At 38.8% G+C, this 10,096-nt stretch overlaps 1 pseudogene; it reads left to right on the top strand.

Annotated features, from left to right (window-relative positions):
* Positions 1 to 2,230: 2,230 nt before the first annotated feature.
* The window catches only part of LOC100338848 (securin-like), a 137,298-nt pseudogene continuing 129,432 nt past the window's right edge, over positions 2,231 to 10,096 (top strand).

Below are 10,096 nucleotides of genomic sequence, written 5' to 3'. Positions count from 1 at the left end.
ATAACTTGTCATCTTTCCTAAAAAGAGTCGCCCCTTTTTCCTACATTTCCCATGTTACCCATTAAATGACTAGAATCGGATCTTTGCTGTCTTTGTAGACTTCTTATCTCTCACATTCCCTTCAGTCCATCACCAACTTCTGTATTTTACTACTTAAATTTTCCTCTATTACCATATCTTTAGCTCTACAAACTACTGCATTACTTTCAGCTACCAATATCTCTCCTGGATTAATCCAACTTTCAAATATTTATGCCATTTCATAGATTTGCTGTCTTTAATTTTCTCATGTCAATATGTTCTTCACATGTTGTCAGAGTAATATACCAAGAGAGAAGAATTATTTTACTACTACTCTGCTAAGAACTTGTTAGTGGCTCACTAGTTTCCCTAGATCTAAATGCAAGCTGCCTGACTTAGCAAACCTAGTTTTTCATGATCTGACATCTGCTTATCTTTTCAGCATCATCTCTTACAACATCTGCTTTACACTTGATAATCCAACAAGTTGGAAATGCTTTCAGTTCTCCACTTATAGAGCTGCCAAATTTAGAAAATATAGGACACATAGTTAATTTTTAATTTCAGATAAATAGCAAATGCATTTTTAGTATATATATGTCACATGTAGCACAGTATTTCTTAACCTTGAATTCATGCTTTAATATCTCCCTGGAATTTACTTGCCAATTTTAGAGTTCAACTCAATTACTATCTCTCGTAGGACAACAGTCTGTTAAATGCTCTCCCACTAACCCTGCATGGATCAGATGGCTCTCTTAATATCATGTGCTATATTCACTGTTTTGTGTCTTTCCCATCAACAAAATTCCTTGAGAGTAGGGACTGTATCTTATTTGTCTCTGTGTTATCATTGTCCATCATGGAATCAGACAGGCATGCACTAAACATTTGATGAATGATTGATTTTCTGATTGTAACTGTTAGGAAACTGGTGCAGTTTTATCTATGGCGCGTTACATCCCAAGCTCTAGCCCCCACCGCTATTGCTGAAAGCCAGGTGGCCACATGGCCCAACCGCTGTTGTCAAGCTCCACCCCCAACCTAATGGGATTCGCTGCTCCTGCTTCCCTGCCCACCCTCTATCTTCCTGCTTCCCTGCTTCCTTGCCTGCTCTATCTTCTCTGCTCACTAGCTCCTCTCCTCTGTCTCTCTCTCTCTCTTATACTCTCTTTCTCTCTCTTATCCTTCTTCATCCCTCCCCTCTAGTCTGCTGGGTTTCCCCCAATAAACTGTTTCCCTTACTCCAGTGTTCGGTGTGCTCTGTGACAGCTAACAGAAATATATAACACTAACCATTGTGTTTTCTCTTAAACATTTGATTAACAATGGATTTCCTGATTTTAACCCTTGTATTTTCTCTTTATACCCAAATGTAAGAATATTTTTACCACTTCATAAAAGAAAGTTAGAGTATCTTTCCTAAAATAAAATCCAAACTCAAACTTTATAGGACAGTATATTTTCCCATAAAAAGTTAAAATAGAAAGAAATTTAAAGGGAATATACATTTATTTTTCTTTGTTTTATTTTAACACTCTGAAACCTGCTGTATTTCCTGAATTTTGAGCAATTGCTTTGATTGCAAATGAATATGATAATACTGACCCATATAATTTGATTTTTGACTAACACATCCATGAATCTTTTTTAAAAAGTTTTTTTTTTTACTTATTTGAAAGGCAAATTACACACACACACAGAGAGAGAGAGAGAGAGAGGGAGAGAGAATCTTCCATCTGCTGTTTCACTCCGCAAATGGTCGTGACGGCCAGGGCTAGGTCAGACTGAAGTCAGGATCCAGGAGTTTCTTCCACATCTCCCACGTAGGTGCAGGGACCCAAGCAATTTTGCCATCTTCTACTGTTTTCCCAGGCCATTTCAGAGAGCTGGATCTGAAGTGAAGCAGTGGACTTGAACTGATGGCCATGTGGGATGCCAGCACTGTAGACAAAGGCTTTATCTGCTCTGCCACAATGCTGGCCCCACACCCATACATCTTAGACTCACACATTTACTATATTTAAAGAAGCATGGGTATAGGAGGCCAGTAAACAACCTCTGTAGATACTTACACTAACATGTTAGTATACAAAATTTTATTTTTGCATTGCCTTCAATTTATTTTCCTGTTTCTACCTTACTCTTTAAAAATAATATGTTTGAATACCCATTAAGTTGTGAATCAGCTTCAAATTTACAATTCAACATGATTCTCATGGAGAACACAGGTAAACATAATAACCAAAAAGTAGCAAACATTAGGCAGATGGAGAGCCAAAATACTGGATTGAAATGTTGCTACCAGACTGTCCTATTTTCACAGTACACCCTTAAGTAGTTCATTAAAAGATGCAAAGATCTTCAAAGATATAATATTTTCTATCCTCAGTCATAGAAATTGATATAAAATATACTTTATATTCTATTTAGGATATCTAGTCACTAGATCTGGCTGCTAAACAAATGCTTATTAATAGAAGGATCATGAATTACATGGATTGCTAAAAGTCATGGATAGGTTTTGAGGGTGAATTAGTTTAGACTCCTAAAATCAATTACTACAAATAGGATGTCATAAAACAATAGGAATTTGCTTCGTAGTTATGGACACTAGATGTTCAAAGTCATAGTGTCAGTAGCATTGATTCCTTAAGAAGGCTCAGAGGGAGAATTTGTTCGATGCCTCTCTCTTCTGATGATGGCCAGTAATCTTTGGCATTCCTTGAATTGTAGACCCATCACTTCAATTTCTGACTACAGCTGCTTGTGGAATTTTCCTTTTGTCTGTGCATTCATATCATCTTCCATCTTTTTATAAAGACATGAGTCCTATTGGTTTAAATTCTACCATAAAGGTATAATTATATCTTCTGAGAAAAACTTCAGCATATCTTCGTGGAGAACACAATTCAATCCAACCTTCCCTTTGTACTCCCAAAATCTATGTGCTTCCCTTATACAAAATATATTAACTCCATCCCAACATCTCCAAAATGTAAATTAAAAAAATAATCTTAATATAATGAAATCTAAAAGCCACAAACTTCATCATCTAAGTAATTTAAATAAATTATGGGTGAGACTCTTGGTATGATTCATCCTGGAGAAAAAATTCTTCTCCTTCTGTGTGAAACCTAAAAAAAAACTATTTATCTATTTCCTTTTCTTTTTTTTATTTATTTTATTTATTTGACAGGTAGAGTTATAGATAGTGAGAGAGAGAGAGACAGGGAGAAAGGTCTTCCTTCCGTTAGTTTACTCTCCCTAAACGGCCGCCACGAACGGTGCTGCGCTGATCCGAAGCCAGGAGCCAGGTGCTTCTTCCTGGTCTCCCACGTGGGTGCAGGGACCCAAGCACTTGGGCCATCCTCCACTGCCTTCCCTGGCCACAGCAGAGAGCTGGACTGGAAGAGGAGCAGCTGGGACTAGAACTGGCGCCCACATGGGATGATGGTACCGCAGGCGGAGGATTAACCAAGTGAGCCACGGCGCTGGCCCAATTTATCTATTTCCAAGATAAAATAGTAAGAAAGGTGTAAGATACCCCTTCTATTCCAAAAGAAAGAAATTTCAGAGAAAAGGAGGCTTACTGATCTAAATCAAGTTTGAAACACAGCAGGACAAACTCCATTAGTTTTCAAGGTATGAGAATAACTGTGACTCAATACTGTGTTCTTTGGACCTACTGACATGACTAATCCCTGTGACCCTGAGCTGGGGCCCCATCTTCTGGAAATCAGGATGTACAGCCCTGTTTTATAGGCCTGTGCTCTTTTTTTGCTTATGCATCTGTGGCTCTGCCTTTGAAGTATTCTTCCTTCCTTTAGTGCCAACTCTATCATTTTCTGTCCCAGATTGTAAAATTATTAAGGACATATTTGATATTTTGTAGGTATCAAGGGAATCCATACCATTAGCAATCCTTATAGCTTATAAGGTGTGTTATTCCAATCTCTGCCTCTATAGTCACATGGCATTCTTCAGTTGTGTCTGTGTCTTCCCTCTTTGTGAAAGGCTGCAAGTTACATTGGATTAAGTCTTTCCATAATGTTTTTATTATATCTGCAAAGACTCTATTTCTAAATAATATTACTTTAACAGATACTGGGAAGGGGTGATGGTTGCAGTCTATCTTTTCGGGATATATAATTCAATCCACAACTGGGAGGAATATAACAACTCTCTGAAATTATATGGTAAATTATAAAATTATGTTTTTTAGAACAAGTTGTCATTTTTAAAGATTTATTTATTTATTTGAAAGGCAGAGTTACAGAGAGGCAGAGAGAGAGAGAGAGAGAGAGAGAGATGTTCCATCTACTGGTTCACTCCTCAAATGGTTGCAACGGTCAGAACTGGGCCATTCCAAAGCCAGGAGCCTCTTCCTGGTCTCCTATGTGGGTACAGGGGCCCAAGGACATGGGCCACCTTCTACTGCTTTCCCGTGCCACAGCAGAGAGCTGGATCTGAAGTGGAGCAGCTGGAACTCGAACCTGCACCCATGTGGGATAGCGGCAGTGCAGGTGACAGCATTACCTGCTACGCCACAGCGCTGGCCCCAGTCATTTTATTACTTTAATATTTATTTTATTTCATTGAAAGGCAAAGTGAAAGAGAGAGAGAGAGAGAGAGAGAGAGAGAGAGAGAGGAGCTCTTCCATCCACTGGTTCATCCCTCAAATGATCACAATGGCCAGAGCTGGGCCAGGCCAAAGCCAGGAGCCAGGAAGTCCACCCAGGTCTTCCATATATAGTGTCAGGGCCCAACTGCATGGGCCCTGCTCTGCTTCTTTCCCAGGTGCATTAGCAGGGAGTTGGACCAGAAGTAGAGCAGTCAGAACTTGAACTAGTGCTCCCAATATGGGATATTGCCATGACAGGCTATGGCTTAACAGTCTTGAGCCATAATGCAGCCCCTAAATTAGAAGTTTTATTCACATAGGACAGAATTTTCTTGGCAAAAGTTCCCTTTTCCTTAACTTTAATCACATTCAGAAAAAGGTCCACATCCTGAAACCATATGAAGGATGCCACTGACAAAGTTCTTAACTGTTCTTTGAAAGCTGTCTTGTGACCTTAGAATGAGACCCTTTCTTGTGAAATGATTTCAAAATTGTTTTGCACCAAAATAAATGCATCTTTAAATTCCATTTTGCCACATACTCTTTGAAATACCCTTTATACCAGTTGATGATTCATGTGTCTCTCCAATGCAAAGAGCCACTTATTTTTTTAAAGATTTATTTATTTATTTGAAAGGTAGAGTTACAGAGAGGCAGAGTTAGGGAGAGAGAGAGGTCTTCCATCTGCTGATTCACTCCCCATATGGCTGCAATAGCTAGAGCTGGGCTGACCCAAAGCCAGGAATCTGGAACTTCTGGGTTTCCCATGTGGGTACACAGAACCAAGGACTTGGGTCATCCTCCGCTGCTTTTCCAGGCACATTAGCAGGGAGCTGGATCTGAAGTGGAGCAACAGAAACTAGAACCAGTGCCTACATGGGATGTTGGCACTGCAGGCAGTGGCTCTACCTGCTATGCCACAGCACCAAAGAGCCACTTAGAAAGTGGATAGATGCCAGCATTGTAGCATAGCAGGCAGGTTAAGCTGCTACTTGTGACACTGGCATGGGGAGCACCAGTACAAGTCCAGGCCACTCCGCTTCTGATCCAGATCCCTATTAATGTTTCTGGGAAAGCAGGGCTTTGAATATGGCCAAAGTCCTTGAGCCCCTGCCACCCATGTGGGAGACCCCAATTAAGCTCCTGGCTGCTGGCTTTGGCGTGGCCCATCCCTAACTGTTGCATTCATTTGGAGAGTGAATCAGTGGATGGAAGATTCTCTCCCCCCCCTTCTAATAAGTAAATGAATACATTAAAACATTTTTTAAAGATCCAAGGAAATCAACATGAAAGTCCTACTAGATTATTTTAAATGTAGGGCTGTGACTTCAAATGTTTGTCCCTTCTTCCACTAATATAATATGGATGTTATAACACTCAGCTATATTCAAAAATAGGTGAAAGTGTTTAAAATGCAGAATCTTTACTAAATAGAACATAATGTGATTTTATGAGTCTAGCCCATCTTAATCTTTCTTACATTTTAAGTCATACATATTAGGTGATAATTGTTTTACTTTCATAGCATTTGTAAGTTTCAAGATATTTGTTGAAATAATCGTTCTAATTGAAAATAACATAAAAGCTTTAAACTATATGTACCGACTGGACTTATAGGTACACAAATCAAAATAATTAGGCAAAATTTTATAAGATTCTTATTTTATACTAATTATGTCTCATGTCAGTTACATTGTAGGTTATATGTAGATAAGTAGCAATTATATACAGTTTGAAAATTGTAAAATAAATGAAAATAGCTCCATTAACAGTTTTAACCTCCTTTGAGTGATTTCACTGACTTGGCTTGCATAATGGTTAAATTAGTCATTCGTGTAGCTAGTTCAAATACGTACTAATTAAGATTGAAGATGAAGCTAACTAGAGCATTTGCTAGTACATTCAAATTGGGATTTAAATTTAAAGTGACATGACTACTTAGAGAAATGATCCATTAGAAACAGAGATAAATTCAACACATGTGACTGCAGAATATGGCATAGCTGGCTAGAATGTCTTGCAAACTCCTACTTACCTACCTACTTCCAACTGCTAGCAATTCTTTCCTTCAAGATTGATTTCTCTGGAAATAGATCTGATCATATCAGTGTACTTCACATAAATCAGCAATGACTCCCATTGTACAGCACATTAGGGAAAAACTCCTTGCTCTGATATATTAGGCCTCAATATTAATTTTTGCTATATTCACAGGTTCACAGATATTTGGAAATTATGTGGTATATATTTTTTTTTTTGACAGGCAGAGTGGACAGTGAGAGAGAGAGACAGAGAGAAAGGTCTTCCTTTGCCGTTGGTTCACCCTCCAATGGCCGCTGCTGCAGCCGGCGCACCGCGCTGATCCGATGGCAGGAGCCAGGAGCCAGGTGCTTTTCCTGGTCTCCCATGGGGTGCAGGGCCCAAGCACCTGGGCCATCCTCCACTGCACTCCCTGGCCATAGCAGAGAGCTGGCCTGGAAGAGGGGCAACCGGGACAGAATCCGGCGCCCCGACCGGGACTAGAACCCGGTGTGCCGGCGCCGCAAGGTGGAGGATTAGCCTATTGAGCCACGGCGCCGGCCTATGTGGTATATTTTTATTAACTCATGCTTCAAATAAAATTATTGGATGAATTTATAAATGTCTTGAATTGAATGAAAATTTCACAATAATATATCAAAATTTATGGTATTGAGCTAAAGCAGTGCTTACTGGAAATTTATGTCATAAAATGCTCTTAAGGAAGATGATACTAATTCAGTGACACAAGTGTCCAACTTAAGAAACTGTAAGGAAGTAAAAAAAAATCTCAAGGCAATCTGAAGGATAATAATAATATAGACAAGAGCACAAATCAACATAGTTAAAATAGAAATATAATTAACAATAACAATGGGAAAATAATTTGCTTCAAATGAGAAACTGAAGTTTCCAATAAAATATTTCGTAAGACAATTAAAAAGCATTGCTTTTGAGAACAGCTTTAGTATAGAAAATGTTCTTATAAAGTAAAGTACATGTGACACAAGAGCTTGAAGAAGGGATAAAAATGACAAGATGCAGATTATGATCCTATAAATTAATAAATATATTATAAAATAGTAATAGTTTATAATTGTTTCAAAGTGCAAAATTCACTAAATTACATAGATCTTTACAAGTATGCATAAAACAAACAAAGTGATAAATGGAAATAGCTTTATTTTTTCAAGAGGAAAATGATGGTTAAATTTTAAATATGGGGGCTGGTGCTGTGGCAGAGTGGGTTAATGTGCTGGCCTGAGCACCGGCATCCCATGTGGGTGCTGGTTCAAGACCCAGCTGCTCCACTTCGATCCAGCTCTCTGCTGTGGCCTGGGAAAGCAGGGGAAGATGGCCCAAGTCCTTGGGCCCCTGCACCCACGTGGGAGACCTGGAGGAAGCCCCTGGCTCCTGGCTTCAGATTGGCACAGCCCTGGCTGTTGCGGCCAGTTGGGGAGTGAACCAGCAGATGGAAGACCTCTCTCTCTCTCTCTCTCTCTCTCTCTCTCTGCCTCTCCTTCTCTCTCTGTGTAACTCTTTCAGATAAATAAATAAATCTTTAAAAATATTAAATGTGTTGGTTTAAAAGAAAACAATATTGAGAGAAGATATGTGTTTTATCAGATAAGATGCCACTTGGGATACTTATGATCCATATCAAAGCACCTAAGCTCAAGTCTTAGCTTCACTTCCAATTATAGCTTCCTGCTATTGTGGGCCCCTAATATGCACCTTTGGAAGCAGTAGGCAATATCTCAAGTAGTTGGATCACTACCACACATGGGGAAGATTGGGATTCATTTCCTTGCTCCTGGCTTTGCCTACTGCTGGACCCTTGTGGTTATTTGGGCAGTGAAACAAGGAATTGGAGCTCTCTGTTTTTCTCTTTAATGGCATAGGCAGATAGATATTGGTGCTTTTAAAAATTGTTTTATTTATTTATTTGAAAGGCAGAGGGATTGAGAGGGAGAGCATGAGCTGGAGCAGAAGAAGGAGAAAAAGAATATTCTATCTACTGGTTCATTTCCCAAATGCCTCCAACAGCCTAAGCTGGGTCATGCTGAAGTCAGGAGTCAGTCAGTTCTCCTATGTAGGTTTCAGGGACTCAAGTATCTGAACCATAATCTGCTGCTGTTTCAGGATCATTAGCAGGAAGCTGGATTGGAAGCTTTCTGATATGGGATGCGAGGAGTCCCAGCAACCTTTAAACCTGCTGCACCACAATGCCTGCCCCAGTATTGGAGCTCATTAATTCACATGTAATATTTACTGAGAAAACAAACCTACCTTTCTAAAATGGAAAAATTTAAATATTATGAAATGATTTCATTGTCAATAAATAAGATATACATGTTTTACAAAATCTATAGAAATAACTTTGTATCCAAATCATTTTGTAAAACTCAGGGATTGATGGATTTTAAAGACAGAAGCATCAAAATACCAGATTTCAAGACATACTACAGGCAATTATAATCAAAACAGCCTAGTACTTGCAAAAAAAAAAAAAAAACAGATTCGTAGACCAATGGAACAGAAGAGAAACACTGGAAATCAATCCTTGCATCTAAATCTAAAACTAACTTATCTTTGACAAAGGGGTTAAAATCAACCTCTAGAGTAGGGACATTCTCTTCAACAAATGATGCTGGGAGAAATGGATCTCCCCATATATAAGTATGAACAAGTCCCCTACCTTACACATTGTTTATACATTGCACAAAAATCCACTCAAAATGGATCAAAGACCTAAATCCACAATCTCATAGCATCAAATTACTAGAGAACACTGAGGAAATTCTGCAAGACATTGACATAGGCAAAGACTTTTTGACAAAGACCCCAGGAGCACAGGCAATCAAAGCCAAAATGGAAAAATGGATTACACTAAGATGAGAATCTTCTGCATTGCAAAAGAAACACTCAGCAAAGTGAAAAGACAACCAACAGAATGGAAGAAAATATTCTCAAACTTTGCAACTGAAAAAGCATTAATATCCAGAATCTATAAAGAGCTCCAGAAACTCAACTACTATAAAACAAACAAAAATGTTAAGAAATGGACAAAGTAATTGAACTGGTATTTTTTAAAAAGAAGAAATTTAAATGGCCAACAGACACTTGAAAAAAATGCTCAGGATCACTAGCCATTAGGGAAATACAAATCAAAGCCACAATGAGATTTCATCTCACTCCAGTTAGAATGGCTTTCATACAGAAATCAACAAATGACAAATGCTGGGGAGGATGCAGAGGAAGGTACCCTAATCCACTGTTGGCGAGATCGTACACTAATGAAGCCACTGTGGAAGACAGTATGGAGTAACCTCAGAAATCTGAATATAGACCTACTTATGATCCAGCCATCCCACTCCTGAGAATTTACCCAAAGGAAATGAAATCAGCATATGAAAGAATTATCTGTTCCTC

Source organism: Oryctolagus cuniculus, chromosome X, assembly GCF_964237555.1.
Source record: "Oryctolagus cuniculus chromosome X, mOryCun1.1, whole genome shotgun sequence".
Lineage (NCBI taxonomy): Eukaryota > Metazoa > Chordata > Mammalia > Lagomorpha > Leporidae > Oryctolagus > Oryctolagus cuniculus.
The sequence above is the reverse complement of the archived record's forward strand: the minus strand, read 5'-3'. Positions and strand labels throughout refer to the sequence as shown.